The sequence below is a fragment of the Sorex araneus genome, chromosome 1 (genome assembly GCF_027595985.1).
Source record: "Sorex araneus isolate mSorAra2 chromosome 1, mSorAra2.pri, whole genome shotgun sequence".
Classification (NCBI taxonomy): Eukaryota; Metazoa; Chordata; class Mammalia; order Eulipotyphla; family Soricidae; genus Sorex; species Sorex araneus.
Window position 1 is genome coordinate 413,543,375 of NC_073302.1, and position 18,930 is coordinate 413,562,304.

General features: G+C 40.0%; 1 protein-coding gene across 1 annotated transcript in view; it reads left to right on the forward strand.

Annotated features, from left to right (window-relative positions):
• MDFIC (MyoD family inhibitor domain containing) overlaps positions 1-18,930 on the forward strand; it is a 95,509-nt gene that overhangs the window by 56,331 nt on the left and 20,248 nt on the right. The gene's annotated exons all lie outside the window — the stretch shown is intronic.

The following is an 18,930-nucleotide window of genomic DNA, read 5'->3' on the forward strand; positions in this document are numbered from 1 at the left end:
TATTCTCTCTCTTGTGTGTCTGCTTTTCCTCCCGCCCTTCTGTTATCATTTCTCGGACATGAAAAATCTCAGATCTGCAGCAGTGAACTGGCCTGTGTGCTTTGCATGCTGCAGACCTGTATCCAATTCCAGGCGCTGCATGCTCCCTTGAACACCATGGGGAATAACAACCCAAACACCTTGAGCAATCGCCAAACACTGCCAGATGTGGCCCAACCCCCACACCAAAGGACCAAATCTGATTTTATCATGTGTTGTGTGTGTGTGTGTGTGTGTGTGTGTGTGTGTGTGAAATCTTAAATAAGGGGGATTTTGTGATTGCTTCTGTATAGATGGTCATGCTTATTCATAGAGATAAATTGAGTTGTAAATAGGAAATTGTATCCAGAGTGAGAGTGGTGAGTGGGAGAAAGGATATTACATTTTGGCTACAGGTGTCTCAAACTCAACTAAGGTAAAGTGTCAGATTGATCAAATGATATGATAATAAACGGTCTGCATAGTTCCAGGTCAGTGACACTACTTTCCAAACTAATTAGATTGAAATGGACATGATTGACACTTTAAAATGAGTTTGACATGTAAGTTGCATGGTCATCTCTGAAGCAGGGGTAGGCTGTTAACTAACTGGCTCTCCAAGGACAACGTAGAGAAGGCAATGCAATTTTCTTTAGAGAGTCTTTGCCTCTAGATGATTGGGTGAAATAATTGAATGCAATTGAAATCTACTTGTTTTATACATTCACATTTATTTCTTATTCCCCTAACCTCTTATTTTCCATTTGCTATTTACCTTCTTTAAAGGATGGTAACATATGTTTATCATTCCAACTGAAATAGCTTACCTTTTTTTATTTGCTTGTTGTTCTTCATCTCATGTCTGAATTTACTTCTCATAGAAGAATGCAGTTTCTTAAATAATACGTAAAAGAAGAGGAAAAATAGTACTAAACAAATATATAATTCTGCTCTTCATCTTCTCTCACTTCCTACTTCTTATCTCCTTTTTTCTTTCTTTCTTTCTTCCTCTTATATCCATAGACCACCCAATACCTAAATTGGACCTCAAAGAAATGAATAAGGGAAATAACTTAATCCTATTCTTTTTTTAAATCTTGCTTCTTGGGTCACACCCGCTGATGCACAGGGGTTATTCCTGGCTCTGCACTCACAAATTATTCCTGGCGGTGCTTAAGGGACCATCTGGGATGCTGGGATTCGAACCCGGGTTGGCCACGTGCAAGGCAAATGCCCTACCTGCTGTGCTGTCGCTCCAGCCCCAATCCTGTTCTTATCATGCATTCTGTTCCAGTTTAAATTGGGAGCATGAGAAGTATGGAGTAAAAATGAATCTCACTACCTATATATACTATATAGTGCTCTATCCAGACCTTTGCTGTTAAACTGTGAAACTTGAGCAATTATGGATACTTTTATAATGGTCCCACAAACCTGGGTTCTTCTACTGGTTCCTTCATGAGTGAGACCTCCAAACCTGCTCGGATCGGGACTGGGCCTCTTCTGCCCAGATTTCCCATTTTCCTCTAGCTAAGCGGTCACACCCAGGGACTGCCCCCGGCGCCATGTAATCCCACCAACAGCCAACATCCAGAGACTATAAAACCAAGCTCCCGGAAGTGACATTTTATAGCTTAGTTCTCCCTCTGGGAGAACCTGACAAGCTACTAAGAGTTTCCTGCCCCCATGGGAGAGCCTTGCAAATTCCTCATGACGTATTCATATGCCAAAACAGTAACAATGATGATCTCATTCCCCTGACCCTGAAAAAACCTCCAATGCAGCACCATTGGAAAGGACAAGTAAAGAGAGGCTTCTAAAGGATGAATGGAGACATTACTGAGACCGCTCGAGAAATTTGAGGATCAACGCGATGATGATGATATGATGATGATATTGATGATGATGATGATGATGATGATGATGATGATTATAATGGTCATTTGAGTCTAGATGAAAATCCCATGGCCCTAACTCATATTTTCCCAAAGTTTACTATCTATCAGCTTTCTGCTTTTTGACACTTTTTAGAATTGTGCACTAATACTTTGTTGTTTGGGGGACTGAATCCAGGGTCTCACCCGTTGAAATATGTGCTCTGTTACTAAGCTACATACATTCCTGGCTCAGTAATAACGTTTGCAAGATGGCTTTAACATCTGTTCTCTTGGTTCATTTTTTTTTTCCCTTTCCTGTTAGACTGTAAATTCCTGAAGAGATCAAACTGGCCGGGGTTTAAGTTAATTTTTTTTTCTTGTAAATTTACTGTGGTGTCCAGTACAATAGCTTCACTGAGTTTCCTACACTTCAATAAGTAATAGTGTTATTTTTGTTTTGTTTTTGTTCTGGGCATACATCTTACTCTCTGTTCTGGGTCACTCCTTGGAGGACTCTGGAGACCAAATGTTTTTTTTTTTTTAACTTTTTGGGTCACACCTGGCGCAGGGGTTACTCCTGGCTCTGCACTCAGGAATCACCCCTGGTGGTGCTCAGGGGACCATATGGGTTGCTGGGAATTGAACCTGGGTTGGCCGCGTGCAAGGCAAATGCCCTTACCCGCTGTGCTATTGCTCCAGCCCCTCTGGAGACCAAATGAGGTGCAAGCGTTGTCCATGTGCAAGGAAAGTGCCATAACTCCTGTACTATATCTCTGGCCTGAATATTTTATTCCAAATATTTAATCCTGTCTTCCTTGAAGGTAGTACTGGAAAAGAAAATTTGTACTCTGTTCATTTTTAAATGTTCTTTATAAGTTTCATATATGCAATACAGGGGAAAAAAAACCCATGTGGGAAAATATTGTACATCTTATTTAAAGGTTTTTAAATTAGTAGGTTTCTGTGTCTTTTGTATAATTAGATATTTTCATACATTCTTTAACTTTCTGATTGCAACACTGAGGTGGAGAGTTTTAAGACTAAATGTTTAAAATTCTTGACCTTTAAAATAATTATAGTATAATTTAATATCATATAATATTCAAATTGCCAAGGGTTTTCATTAAACACTTTCCTATCATAGAATTGGCAATTCCTAGCACGTTTTAGGTGTGCCAATTAGAGCTATGTATTTTTGTAAAAATTAAATTTCAACAAAGATATTTTTAGAGAAGATTTTGTACTTTACAGAAATATTAGATGGTTAATTTATACTTCATATGATAATATAGGTTTCATCTTTGTAGAGAAATACATACTCAATTCAAGCACGTCATTGAGCACAAATCCTCAGTAAGACTGCCAGGAAGGTGATAGGTTGCAATTCCTAGGGCCAGCCTTAGTTTTTTCATTTCAGTGCAGCGGTGTCATTAGAGCTCAGACTTGAGAACCAGTGTGGGCTTAACCAGTATGTCACTAGTACCCATGACATTGGGTCGGTTTCTTAGTCTCTTTGTGCCTGTGTCTTCTGTATAAAATGATAATATTAGCGCAGCCTGATGCAGTTGAATAGTTGACGAGTGTCTAGCGCTGCTCTTATCATTATTGAGTGATCAGGAATGTAGGTTTCTTGGGCAAGTCTAGGATTTACCAATTCCGTCTTTTGGATGGAAACCCAAAAGAGTGGTGTAATGATAGAATTACAGGAGGAATTCATAGGTGATGTGACCAACGAATCAGTCTGCAGTGTTCAGAGAATCGTAAACAGTCTTCAGTCTGCAGTTCCCGAGAAGCTGGAAAGATGAGAAAGAACTAGTTCGTATGCATTCTGGAATCCAGTCCTTCCAAAGCAGCATTGTTCAGGTACACTTGACTTCACTGAAGGATATCACTTTGTATCCAGCATATATTTTTTTGGAAAAATTCTCTTCTTTTTTCTCCATAGTACCAAACTTTTATGACTGCTATTATATAAAACCAAGACACCTTACCTGTAATGAGTTCCATAATGAGCACCGTTCACTGATTGCCTTTGCAGTTTTTTTTTTTTTACTTTACTAATGAACTTCACTATATCCATAAGTATCCATATGGATAATGAAAAATTGTCCTTAGAACTATTGTTTGCTAATGAGCTCTCAGAAAGCCTTTTGACTTCTGGACAGACTTGAACTCAACCCTCTGGTTGAGTTTATTGGTTCTCTCATTTTTCCTTTTCACTCAAACTATTTTCTTAACTTTAGACCTCTGTGATGTTTCTCTTGTCTTTTTAAGACTTCTTCCTCCACTTCCGTGTAATTCCCCTTGCATTCACTTTGAGCAGCTGCCCTAGAGCTACTGATATCCTTAAAGAGACAGGGCGTTCTACCTTCAGTACATCAGTAGGGGTACAGCTAAGATGTTAGGAGAGAGTTTGGGTGGATCATACAGCTTCAAAAGGGATGCAGCATGACTCATCCCTTAGCTTAAAAAGTGATTCAGAGATGTCTAGTCACCTTCTTACTTGGAAATGATTAGCCAAATGGTAAAAATATCTTAATCTCACGACTTCCCTCCTTTTCATCTGCAAACTCTGACCTACTCCATACAATTTGGAATTCTACCTTTACCTCAGTGCTTGTAGGACACATGCAATATGGGATGTTCTCATCATTTTGCCTACCTGAGCTCTGCATTTATTTAGTTCTTCTAAGAACTCAGCTCAAACATCAAGTTTTGAAACCCCATTTGTTCCTATTTTCCCCTTGTTTGGGTCACCACAGTGCCTTGTCAATACAAGATGATACTGGAATTTGCCAGTTTTGTTTATTTTGGTTTTGGTTTTGGGCCACACCCAGCATTGTTCAGGGATTACTCCTGGGTCTGCAATCAGGAATGACTCCTGGTGGTGGTCAGGGAACAATATGGGATGCAAGGGATGGAATTCAGTTTAGCCAGGCCTGCTATACTATCTTTCTGGCCCCTGGAATTAATAATTTTCACTTTCTCTTGCACTAATGTGTCCTCTCATTGGTGACAAAATTCATGTATAGTTAATTCCCAGCACAGTACACATAGCGTAGTCCCTGGCTTGTATTACGGGTTCAGTAAATGCTAAAGCAAGTAGAGTTAATTTTGGAGAACCTAGTTATTTGTTCTTCAGTATTCTGGAGTCATTGTGGTTGAAAACTCAGGAATGATTACAATCTTTAAGGAGGACACTGTGGTGAATAAACGGGAGTACGCATACTTAAGGTAACCGAAATGCAAAAAGAAACTCAGTGAAGGTGCAATTAGAATGCAGAGCTCCTGCTTCCATATATTTTCCTTAAAATGATTTTCAGTTAACTACACAGTCTCAGGACTGGAACGATAACACAGCGGGTAGGACATTTGCCTTGCACGCGGCCGACCCGGGTTTGATTCCTTTGTCCCTCTCGGAGAGCTACTGAGTATTCCGCCTGCATGGCAGAGCCTGGCAAGCTACCCATGGCATATCCGATATGCCAAAAACAGTAACAACAAGTCTCACAATGGAGACATTACTGGTGCCCGCTTGAGCAAATCGATGAACAACGGGGACGACAGTGCTACAGTGCTACACAGTCTCAATTCCTAAAACCAAAAATTAGAACACTTAGAAAGGTAAAATAGAAAATTACATTTTCCTACTTATAATAGTATTATAAAATCATATATTTATTTTGCACTGTTTAAAAAATTCCTAAGTAGGTTTTTTTTTAATTAATGACTGCTAGCACTTTAGAAAATATAATAGCAAGACTTTACAATCTGACCATACTGTAATCTAAGCTTTTGAAAACAATTTTTTCTATGACTTTGGCAAGATAAGTCACTGCATTCCTCAAAATACATAACTTGCCAGGATGATGATTTGTTTTGCTTTGTTTTGCTAGGCCCAGTGCCTCCCATTCCGTGTCAGAGTAATTGTGTGGGAGAAAGGTTTGGAATTCTGCTGTCCTCTGCAGTATTTTTCAAATTCGTAGGAAAACAAGACTTTTAGTAACTTTCATTGGCCACACGGAAAACCAGATGGAGCAAAAGTAATAAACCAAGGAAGGTTTTTGTGCATGATAGAAGAGCTCAGGTTTGAATCTTGTCAGAGTAAGCTTTATCTGGCATGTACAAGTAATTTGCCTTTTATTTACTTGAAATATTTGATCAGCTGTTCTTAAACAATTAAAACAATGATCTCTCTGAATTTTTTATAAGTAGTATTTCTTTAGGGACAAAAGTAAATATTTATAAACACTTCCCTGCGTGTTTAAGAAAACATAGGTTCACGATATATAATTTATTACCTGTAATAAATTATTTTCATATCCACCCATTTGATTAGGAGTGAAGGAAAGCTTTGATAAAGATCTGAATATGTAATTTAGCATTTAAAGCAGAGACCCATACAAATATGGCTCAAATCTGAGAACTCATGATAGCTGACAGCTTTCAGACCGTAAAGGGAGAGATAGCTGCACCCGTGTGAGGACAAGGACGCTACTCCCATGTTTGGTTTCAGTTTCATAACAGTCTTAGATGACTTTTTCAACAAATTAAATTAGCTTACTTTCACTCAGGAGATGGGTGGAGAGGAAATAGAACAATAGCTGCACAGATAGATTGGCCAGGAAACTTTGGGGTGTGGGGTAACAGTGAATAGACTATTTAGATATTAAAGACTGCTTCTCATAATAGACTAAAAGGAAAAAATATTATAGTTGATAATCCCAGTACACCGAAGTTTTCAATTTTCCTTTATAAAATGATGAAATTTTAGTTGATTTAAAAAAAATTATTTGAGCCCAACTGATTGAGTAACTGTCAGAAATAAAATTCTGTGAAATAGCTGAGCAAAGTTTGAGGACAGTTGTGATTTTGAAAAAAAAAAGAATGTAGGTGTCGCGTGCCGCTTCGACCAGCGAAGAAACACGCAACTCGGAGATCCTTCTTGCTGCGATTTATTCAGGAACTTTCCATTGAAGGGGGAAGAAACGGGAACGAGGGGAAATGACGAGGAGGAGGAGAGAGGGACGAACGAGGAGAAACCGACTAGCTAGGCAGCTTCCCCCCTCATACACCTCTCCCTGCCTGCCTGCCCCCAAGTGTCTGCAGCTGATAAACTAGCCATAACTTGTGAGCGTGACAAGACATCCTGATTCCCCATCAGGTGTTGTTCACGAAACACGGTGCAACCAACAAGAAACAGGTGTTCACGAAGCACGGTCCCATGGAGGCTCCCCACATGTAGGGGCCGGAGTGATAACACAGCGGGTAGGGCATTTGCCTTGCATGTGGCCAACCCAGGTTCGATCCCTGGCATCCCAGATGGTTCACCAAGCACTGCCAGGAGTAATTCCTGGGTGCAAAGCCAGGAGTAACCCCTGAGTACCTCTGGGTATGACCCAAAAAAAAGCAAAAAAAAAAAGTTAATTATATTTTAACCACTGTATTACAATTTTACAATGCTGTCAAGTGTAAGGGTTCATGCAGACAATATTTTAGTATATGTGCTACCAAAGTAAGCACTGATTCATGTATACAATATTCCAGTACCAGACCGAGCTCTGTGGTCCTCATTTCCCGCCTCCCTTGTCTCAGGGTCCCCCAACACACTGGACACTTCATTTTGTAGACCAGTTTTTAGATTTTGTTGCTTTGGCCTTTTGTTATTCCCTTGCTATACTTCCTTATATCCCACATATGAGAGAGGTAATTCTGTATCTGCCCCTCTCCTTCTGACTTACTTCAGTCAGCATGATAACCCTGTTGTTACATCTGCATAATGGATTACATAATGGATTGTTTTAAATAGCAGAGAGGTGGTCTATTGTGTATATATCATAGTTTCTTTATTCAGTCATCTCTTCCTGGACACTTGAGATTTTTTTCCAGATTTGCTATTGTGAATAGTGCTGAGGTGAACACAGTAGGGCAAATATTTTCTTAGGACCTTGGGGTAGATGCCCAGAAGTACGATTGCTGCATCATGTGGAGGTTCAATTCTTACTTAATTTTTTGAAAAGTTGTTAAAAACTAAGGCTCGCAGACGGGTGTGTGCACTCTTGGGCTCTTCGGGAGGCTCTGTCTCACCGCCAACGTTCGTTTGATGCTCTGGAACCTCTGTGTGTGTTGTCGGTCAAGGGCAGGCGACGGAAGCAAGAAGGCCAAACTGGCTGCTCGATCAGTTTATTTCATTCTCTCTCTCTCTGCTTCTCTCCGGGCTCTGGATCTCTATCTGGATCTCTGGATCTGGCCTTGCCATCTCTCTCCTCCCTTTTTCCTCTCTTGCCCTTGCCCCTAGGTTACACACTGCCAGTAGCAAAATCAACATAAGAAAGCCCTTCCTCAGGGCAGGGCATTCCAAAGCCCTTCCTGACTGCCAGTAGGCAAAATACCTCTTAAGGGTTTTTTTTCTCCTCTCCTTATTCCAAACACTCATTAACATCTTAATACTAGTTATTTTTGTATGGACATAGCAAGAGATACATTGAGGCTTGCAAGGCAGCTCTCCTGGCAACATCTTGCCAGACTCAGACTACAGCACTCAGGCCAGATTAATCATTCCTAACCCTAGCAGGGTCCAAATCTAGTTATCACTGTTTGGATCATGACAACATTTGTCCATGATCAAGCTCTTAACTTATAGTTAAGCATTAGGCACTTTGGCCAGGCCCATCTCGATGCCAGGGTAGCACACAACTCACCACTTGCCCTGGGTCTGTCTCGTCCCTCGTTGGGACCCTGCTTTTGGGGGTGCTAGGAAGTAAGGGCAGCTGAGGCTTAGGTCGAGAGAACTGATGCCCAGGAGGAAAATATCATGTAGAGTCAAATGACTCCCAGGTTATAAAAGCATAGCATTTGCTAAGTCTTCCTGTGTCCATACAAAAAGGACATGGCTCTGAATAAACTATGCAAAGGACTCAAGGAGAAGAGAAAAACAATATTTATAAGTCAACAGAACACTAAGAAAGAAGCTACAAATAAACACAGAGGAATGGGAGCACAGTGATGGGAGTAACCCAATAAACCTAAACTACCTGAGGCTATGTTATCCTACAAGAAGTGTCAATATTATTTCCCAAAAAAGGTTGAGCCAGTCAGTCAACATTCCCACCAGTGGTGGATGAGGGTCCCTTTCCCTCCCACCCCCCATATCCACACCAACACATGGTTGTGCTCATTCTTTGTGGTGTTTGAGAGTCTCATTGGAGTAAAGTGATATCTCATTGTTGTTTAGATTGGCATTTCCTGATGATCAGTGAAGCAGGGCACTGTTTCATACATCTCTTAGTCATGTGTAAGTCTCTGATGAAGTTTCTGTTTATCACTTCTCCCTGTATTTTATTGGGCTTGGTTGCTTTTATCTTATTTAGGTTTACCAGTACTTTATAAATCTTGGTAATTAACCCTTTGTCAGTTGGGTGCTGAGCAATTTCTTTTTTCAGTCTGTGGGTTCCTTTATTTTCTGGACCATCATTTCTTTTGTAGTGCAGAAGAATTTAATGTAGTCTCATTGTTTATCTATGATTCTGTTTGCTTGCAAAGTGGCGCTGAATCATTGAAGATACTTCTGGAGTCTATGTCATGTAAGGTTTTGTCTAAGTTTCCTCCATGTGATTTAGAGATGCAGGTCTGATATCAAGCTCTTTTATCATTTCGAAATAACATTTGTGCACAGTGTGAGATAGGGATCTGAGGTCTTCTTCTTTTTTTTTTTAAAACAAATGATTGCCCAGCTTTCTCCGCACCATTTGTTGAAAAGGCTATACATGGATATTTCAGACTTGTTCAGTTTCAAACAAGAGTATGTCATCCTGGGGATTTGTAATTATACAACTGAAGCTTGAAAAAATGTTAAAACCAAACCAAGCACATTAATTTGTATTTGTTCTCATGGAGGGAATATTTGAACTATGAATCTGGATTAGTTTTCTTAAGGAGAGATTTCAGGGAATAAGTTAACTGAAAATTGAGTGACTCAGGGAACATTGGAGACCAGCCAGTTTGGTGGGTTCAGCTTGAGTGCTTGGGAAACAATCCCATGGGAAGTTTGGACTTTTCTCTAGCAGTGCAATCAGATATTTTGTCAGAGGGGGGCTGTGACGTTGATAAGATACCCTAGGGAAGAATCAAAGGAAGAAGGGAAGTGGAAGGTTAACTGGCTTAGGGGAAATAGTAATACAAGAGAGAGAAGCAACAAGCTGAAGAGGGTCGTATCCAGGAGGTCAGGAAAATACAGTGTTAGGAAGAGGACTGTCTGTCATAGATTGTGTGGACAGGCTCGTATAATGAGTAGAAATCATTCCGTTGGACTTAGCAATAACTATGCCATTTGATGACTTTATTCAAAACCGTTTTCATGGAGAAGACAGAGCAGTGTGGGTTGTGGAATATGAGGAAGCACATCAATGTCAGCTGTACTAGGTGTAGGTACAGAGAGCTGTTTGGATTGTTTATATTTGTTTTCATTTGGCGGTAGGAATCCAAGTGAGATCAGAAAAACTTGTAGATACAAGAAAGTAATAATGGTAATCTTCTTGACAAGCCAGTTTATAGATTTTTAAACTTTAAATCTAGATTAAGTACACTAAACCATGTCAGTATGCTGAGTTGTTAACTTAGATGACACCACTTTCTGTAGATTACTTGGTTGATTCATTCTAGAAGCCTTATGAGTAACTTCGATGGAATGATTTGGTATGAAGAAATATAACCTTTAAAATGTTTTCAAGCTGATCAGAAATCTCTGTCCCTACTTCATTCCAAACATCATTTTGCATTCAAAAAAGGAGCCACTTCTGAGTCCCAGATTTCTTACTTGTATATTTAAGACCACAAGTTCATAGCAGTTGATAATTTCTATCCTATGAAGCATCAAATTGAATCTAATTATAGCTTTTGCATATAGTATCAGGAAGTAGACTATTAAGCAAGCAGTTAAAATGTAGGGCCCCCAAAAAAGAGGTCAAAGGCTTAGGCCAAATGTTTTGCATGTGGAAGGCTAAGACACCACATGGTTCTTTCTCTGAGCACCACAGGGCCTAGAGCTAAGTAATACAAACAAAGGGACATGTGGGAAAGAAGAGTAATTTGATAATTTGTGAGTGTTGATATACTGCCTATATACAGATATATATATATATATATATAGTTTAAATAATTTAACACTGGAAGAAAAATACAGCTTAGTTTTAATATGCATTTAATGTAATTTCATGTTCAAATGTGGACTACTCTTCACTGAATTAAAAATAGTTTAGAACCAGAGAGATAAAACAGCAGTCAATATGTTTGCCTTACACATCACTGACCTAGGTTTGCTACCAAACACCACATATGGTCCCTTGACCACTTAGTCAGGAGTGAGCTCTGAGCAAATCCAGGTTGAGCTTCAAAATTTAAAATAAAAAAAAACATAACCAGGACAAGAAAGGAAGGAAGGGAGGGAGGGAGGGAAGGACGGAGGGAGGGAGGAGGAAGGAAGGGAGGAAGGGAGGGAAGGAGGGAGGGAGGGAGGAGGAAGGGAGGGAGGGAGGGAGGGAGGGAGGGAGATCTCTGTGTTCCTGGAGTGAGCAGGTACCATTGGGCTAAGATAAACAGAATGACAAGTAATACAAGTGAATCTCGTTTTGAAAAAAAGATGATCTTCAAAGATCAATTTAATTAAAAAAAAAAAGAGAGAATTCATGAATTGTCAGTGTTCCTTCTGGATAGTATGAAGGGTTATATAAACTTTATGGTTTCTAGAATCAGAAACAGAGTGGTAGTAGGTTATTTAGCATGGGAAAATATTGTTTTAGACAGTCACCGTCCTTTGGGGGAAGGATCATATGGAGATCAGCTGATATTGATGCAGACTGGTACACTCCTGGGAATCTTCATGAATCCCACTAGGATTCTTTTTTTTTTTTTTAATGTAGGAGTACTGCTATGTATTGTCATTGATTAAGCTGATTGAATTGGGCATGAACTCCACATTACCTATTTTTTTTATTACTTTTTAAAATTAAAAAAATTGAATATCCTTGAGATAGACAGACCATTACAGAACTGTTCATATTTGGTTTCCTGTTATACAATGACTCAACACCCATCCATTTTTAAAAATTGAATATCCTTGAGATAGACCATTACGGAACTGTTCATATTTGGTTTCCTGTCATACAGTGACTCAACACCCATCCCTCCATCAGTGTACATTTCCCACCACCAATGTCCCTTATTTCCCTACTACCATCCCCCAACACCCTACCCTACCACCCCCAGCCTCCCTCTATGGGAGGCACTTTCCTTCTCGCTCGCTCGCTATCTCTCTCTCTCTCTCTCTCTCTCTCTCTCTCTCTCTCTCTCTCTCTCTCTCTCTCTCCTCATTTTCCTTTTTTGCATTACGGTTTGCAATACAGGTGCTAAGCGGTCATGTTGTCGTTCAGAGCATTCAGTATTTTTATTGGGACAGTAAGACTGGAGTAGCTTTTCAATTGGGTAGACACGCTGGGGTGTGGATGTGACTGCTGAGGCTTCCAGACGTACAGGGAAGTGGGGGGAGGTAGCCTATTCTGACCCCGAGAAAGCCTGGAAATTTCAGTCACAACACCTGCCTACTCAAATTTTCAGCAGATTATATCTTGGTGAGGACAGACCTGAGACAGTGAAGTCAGACCAGGAGTATCGTGGTGATTTTGTATTGTGGAAGCAAGCAGTTGTTGGGGGCTCTGTTTGGACTGGCCTCTGACCAGCCCGACCCCTCTGATTTACCCTGGTCTGTTCAGCCATGTGCCAGTCTGGGATTAACTACAGCTTTTGATCTCTTTCGAGATGTATTTATGGGTCTCCGAAACAAGCCCGGTAGTAGAGCTTACATGGTGGTGCTGGAGTTGTTTCGTGGGGGTGACTGCCAGTGCTTCCAGGAGTATTTGGAAGTGGTGGGTGGTAGCCCATTACAACTCCGAGAAGGCCTGGAGATTTCAGTCACAAAACTGCATACCCGAATTTTCAGCAGATTATCATCTTGGTGGGTTCCATCCTGAGACAGTGGAGTCAGGCTGAGGGTATGGCTGCAATTTTGGATTGTGGAAGCAAACAGCTGCTGGGGGCTCTGCTTGGGCGGGCACAGGCCAACCTGCCCCCCTCCAACTTGCCCCAGTCTCTTTGTTCAGCCATGTGCGGGTCCACGATTAACTGTGGCTTTTGATTTCAACTAGGATTCTTTGGCTTAATGTTTTTAGAAACATTAAGCCAAAGAATTTTAGAGGATTATGGTAACATAATCCTCTCCTTTCCTGTGTTGTTCTTAGAAGCAACTTCATATCTTGCTTATCCTTCAGATTTTTTTCAGGAATGATCATTGATTTTCCTTCATGTTCTTATTTTTAAAAATATTTGTTTTGGCTGTGTTGGTGGGGTGGGGGTGCTCAGGGAATCATATGTGGTGCCAAGGACTGAACAAGGGTTGACTGTATGCAAGGCACTCTGGCTTTAAGTAGTACTATCTTTTTTTTTTTCAGAAGAAAAACTTAGAATATTTTCTAAGCATTTGTGCATCCTTCCCATACAATCTTAGAATCATAGACTCTTGTTTAAAAAAATTGTATTCAATAACCGCGAGGTAGCTACAAACTTTAATGTTTGCGTTACAATCACACAAGGATAAAACACCTATCCCTCCACCAGTGCACATTTACCACCACCAATCTCCCTAGTATACCCCCCCTCCCACCTTCCCTCTGATTCCATTGTAGACAATATTCCCCATACTCTCTCTTGCTTTGGAGCATTATGGTTTGGGATACAGATACTGAGAGGTTATTATCTTTGGTCCATTATCTACTTTCAGCACACATCTCCCATCTTTAGTCCTTTCTCTCAGCCCTGGTTTTCGATCTGAGTAAGCATGAAAGTCAGTGGCTGATTTGAACAAATGACTGACATATGATTTGCCTTTTGTCAGCATCATCCTGCCTCTTGTGCTTGAGAGTAGGCTAATACGGTCAAACAGGGGAGGGTCTACTCTGTAGTTAAATGAAGTCAGATGGAAAATGACAAGATTGGATCAGGAAGACAGCGGTGGAAGGTTTGAGATGTACATGTGGATATATTTTAAAGGCAGGTTAGGTTTTACCGAGGGATACAATGTCAGGTGAAAAGCAGAGTTAATCAGAGCTGCTCTGCAATTTGTGTTCATTAAGCCAAGTCCAAGTGTGACCCACGTGTGGTACGTATCCAGTGTCAGTCTGTTTCAGATGATCTGAGCTGTTGAAAGTATAGTGGGTCCAGTAACTGGGTTGAAAAGATTAAGGAGGTAAACATGGTTCTTGCAGGACGATCGAGAATTTAGTTTGACTTGTTGCCCATTATCTAGCCAAGTAGTGATTGGAGGTAAGTCATTTTAAAGGAGAAGTTTGGGAGATCAGGAGTTCAAAGGAAGGGTCAGCATCCTTGACATTATTTTGTTAGTTGTCAGGGCACAGAGCTAAATGGAAGGAAATACCTAGGGCTATGATTCTCAGTCATAGCTTTTGCATAGAAGGAGTAGAAAGTAAAACACTTGTACCTAGAGACTCAGATTCATTTATAAGGAATGGATGAAGGCATCCAAAGCTCTACCAAGTGTTTCTAATAAGCATGTACAGTGAAGAATGATACTCAGGCAGTAGATAGAGTGAACTGAGCCCCAAGATCAGTACAGAATATGGAGTTCAAATATGGGTGACCAGGAAAGAAAAAAAAGGTGAACTGTTGGAAGTGGAGAAGGAAGAAAGTAGAGATAGACAGGCAGGTTGGTACCCTGAAAGATAATTCAATGGATTGTAAGGCACCTTTGCATGTAGGAGCCTTGGATTATATCCTCAGCATCATATAGTCCCCTGAGCACTGATCAAGGAATAGACTCTGAGCCCTTCCCAAGTATAAATTAAAGAAAAGAAGAGAACAGAACAGAACAGAACAACAGCTTGGAAACCAAGTGAAGAAATTATTTCAACATGTAGGCATAAATATATGTCAAATACAAATGAAGAAATCTAAGATGAATGAGAAACAACACTGTTGTGTGAAGGTTTTTGATAACCTTCATACTTAAGGTGTGTTGAGAATGAAAGTCTCATGATAAGCAAATTCCAGAAAGAAGAGAGAAATACTGAAAATCTAAGTTACTTTGCTCAAGGAGTTTTTCTAAAAATGATTTGGATGCAGTCTCCATCCAAAATCAGACAGCATTCTTCCAGGACCTAGAAAAATCAAAAATAAAATTTGTATGGAATCAGAAAGACCTGGATAGCCCAAAAAGTAGTGAAAAACAAGAAATTGGGAGTTATTTCTTTACCTAATTTGGAACTGTACTGTAAAGCTATAGTGATCAAAACAGCATGGTTCTGGACTAAAGATAGATCCTCCAATTAATGAGTCAAAATCAAATACCCTCTGACAAAACCCACATATTAGGGCAGTTAATTTTTGATAAAGGGACTGAGAACATGAAATGGAGTATAAATAGTCCTTCAGCAAATGGTTCTGGGAAAATTGAATAACTATATGTAAGAAACTAAAGCTGTATCCATATCTCACACTTCACACAAGTGATCTTGAGATCTCACCAGAAACTGTAAAGTCCATTCGGGAAAGTGTAAGCAGAACAGTTGAAGACTTGAATCCTAAAGGTGCTTTGATGATCTGATACCAGTGGCAGAGGCAAAAAAATCAAAAATAAACCCATGCGATTACATAAATATAAAGAGCTTCTGCATGGCAAGCAAATGTACAAACAAAAAAAACCATGGACTAAAACGAAAGATAGCTAACTAGCCAACTGAATGGGTAAAAAAAAATGTGTTCAACGCATCAGGTAAAGGTTTGATATCCAAGATACATAAAGTACTCACAAAAATCAACAACAACAAAAATTAAAAAGCCCTACCAGCAAATGGGGAGTGGAAATGAATAGACACTTCTCAGAGGACAACAGACAGATGGCCAGTAGGAACATGAAAATGTAATCAGCATCAGGTATCAACAGAGAAATCCAAATTAAGACAAAGAGTGATACCATCTCACATCAGTGAGAATGGCACATATCAAAAATAGTAGGAAAGGAATGGTTTGTCTTTGCAGGGATGTGGTGAAAAAGGAACTCTCATCCACTGCTGGTGGGAACATTGTCTGGTACCACCCCTGTGGCAAATAATATTCAGAGTTCTCAGTAAACTCTTAACTGAACTGCCATATGGCCCAGCATTTCTATTTTAGGGCATCTCTACCCACTACATAAAAGCACTCTCTGAAAATATGCACAATATCATTCATTGATGTACTAATTACAATGCTAAGGTATGGAATCTACGTAGGTTTCCAACAACAGATGAATGGGTTATTAAGATGTGGTATATATAACAATGGAATACTCTGCAGCTGCAAATAACAATGAAATTGTGCAGCTTGCTGCAATATGGAACTGGAAGATATGTTTAGTGAAGCAAGAAGAAGAAAAACAAGTATAAGATGATCTCACTCAGTGAAATATAAAATACCGGATGAGGAAATGTATTTTAGTAAAAGGGAGATGCTAGATCATCCTTGACCCCAGTGTTTAGAGAGGAGATGACAAAGGAGGAAGTGTGGGAAGGGGGGGGGAGGCTAAGTAGAGAATGAGAAGTTATGGGTTAAGAGGCATCAGGGTTTACCAGTGATGTGAGTGCGGGGTATAGCCATATTTGCAAAACATAGGCTCAACAGAACTGAAAACAGGAGATCTAAGTGGCAACCACTGGAACTCTGCAGTGTGCCTGTCAAGTTGACAGGCAGGGGTGGAGTGAGGGTTGGGATGGGGAGGAAATCTGGGAACACTGGTCGAGGAAAGTTGACAAAGGATTGTTGTTGAATTATTGTATGCCTAAAGCTCAATTCTCAGTAACTCTATAAATCATGGCTCATTCATAAAAATAAGTAATAGTGCAAAGGCAGTGAGTTAAATGATTATAGAAATTACCAATTATGTGTTGTCAGTTTTGGGTCAGTGGAAGGGAGATTCTGCTGGACATACACCCTGAGCAGGTGAGAGGGGTGGAGATTTCTTACAGAGTTTCTCATGAGATGCTCATTGATGATCTGTCGTACTTCTCAGACTCTAGGTCATTAGGAGAACGTAACCATGCTTGGAGATGTTTTAGATGACCAAAGGCTTAGACGTGGTGTGGATTTATAGTTCTGGGGACCTAGCTTCTAAAAAAATATTTGATCATGTGGAGTGATGTTTAAAGTATGCCCAGTGGGCTGGAGAAATAGTACAGCGGGTAAGCAGTCAACCTGGTTCCATCCCCGGCATCCCAGATGGCCCCCCGAAAGCACCACCAGGAGTGATGATCCCTGCTTGCAGGGCCAGGAATCAGCTCTGAGTATCACCGGGTGTGGCCCCAAAATAAAACAAAACAAAATTGATTAAAAATTAAAATAAAGCGTGCCCAGAGTGTTTTTTCATTTTAGAAAGATTACAGAAAATTTTTCATAGCTATAATAATGGAACTAGACACTGCCTAATACTGTAATTCTCAAAGGAAGAAATTTTAAAGAATATAGACAAAACTTGCAGGATGTTTTCAATCTTCTGACAAAAGCTGTCTGATGACTCATGAGTCTGTCATTTAGAGAGTTGTATACACAGGGAAAAAGAGTCCTAAAGTCTTTTCATTGATCATGATTTTTTTCTTCAAATATTTTGAGACCACTTACAGTAAAACTTTACCTCAGAAGATGATAAGTAACATTTTTGGATCGGAGAGAGTACAATTCAGTAGGGCACTTGCCTTGCATGCTCTGACCCTAGTTTGATCCCTGACTTCTCTTGAAGTGATCCCTAAGAACAGACCCAGGAGTAAGCCCTGAGCACACCACTGGGTGTGGCCTTCAAGCCAAAAAACAAAGCAAAACATTTCTTTATATTTTGTATTTTACTTAGCCTAGATTTTTACTACACTAGGAAAACAGAGTTTTCCCTTTGAAAAAACATGAGTTTCCGGGCTAGAGCAATAGCACAGTGGGTATGGCATTTGTTTTGCCTGCGGTTGACCTGGGTTCAATTTCCAGCATCCCATATGGTCCCCCGAGCATCGCCAGGAGTAATTCCTGAGTGCATGAACCAGGAGTAACCCCTGTGCATTGCCGGGTGTGACCCCCCCCAAAAAAAAAACTATGAGTTTTCTTTTTTCAGTTTAGAGGAATAAAATATTTAAATTAGTTAATGTATTGAATGCTGATGTGTAGTTCATACCTTAATTTATGTCGAAATGCCATCTGATCTACACAACCCATTGACAATCTGGAGGAAAGAAAAAATTCTAAACTAAACCAGATTTCTATACAGTATCCTGCCCGCACGGTACCCATGGTGTATTCGATATGCCAAAAACAGTAACAAGTCTTACAATGGAGATGTTACTGGTGCCTGCTCGAGCAAATCGATGAACAACGGGATGGCAGTATTACAGTGCTAGATAAATGTCTATAGATATAGATATAGATCTATAGGTATAGATATAGTTACATGTATGTATATATGTATGTGTGTGTATATATATATATATATATATATAGTTGTCTTTACATCTTTTGGATGCTACTATATTCTTGTCTTTTGGTTTGGGTGCCACACCTGGGGTGCTTAGGGGCAGTTACTCTGGACTTGGTGCTCGGGGATTGCTCCTGACAATGCTTGATGACCACGAAGTGCCAGGGATCAAACCCAAGCTTACTGCATGCCAATTGTGTGCCCTATACTGTTGAACTATCCTTCCAGCCCACACTGCACATTTTATTGTTGGCTTTCATTCATTTTATCTTACAGTAGTTTATTAGTATAGTTTTCTAATTCAAAACGAAGCTTTGCATGTCCCCATCAGTATCTCTATAAAATCAGAAGATCTATTGTTTTTCTTGTTAACAAAGACTGAAATACTTGATAATATTGGGTGGGAATTAAATTTCAGCATGGAACTTTTTTGGGGAAAAAAAAAAAAAGGATTCCTGCAGGAGAAAGTCCAGAGGTTAAAGC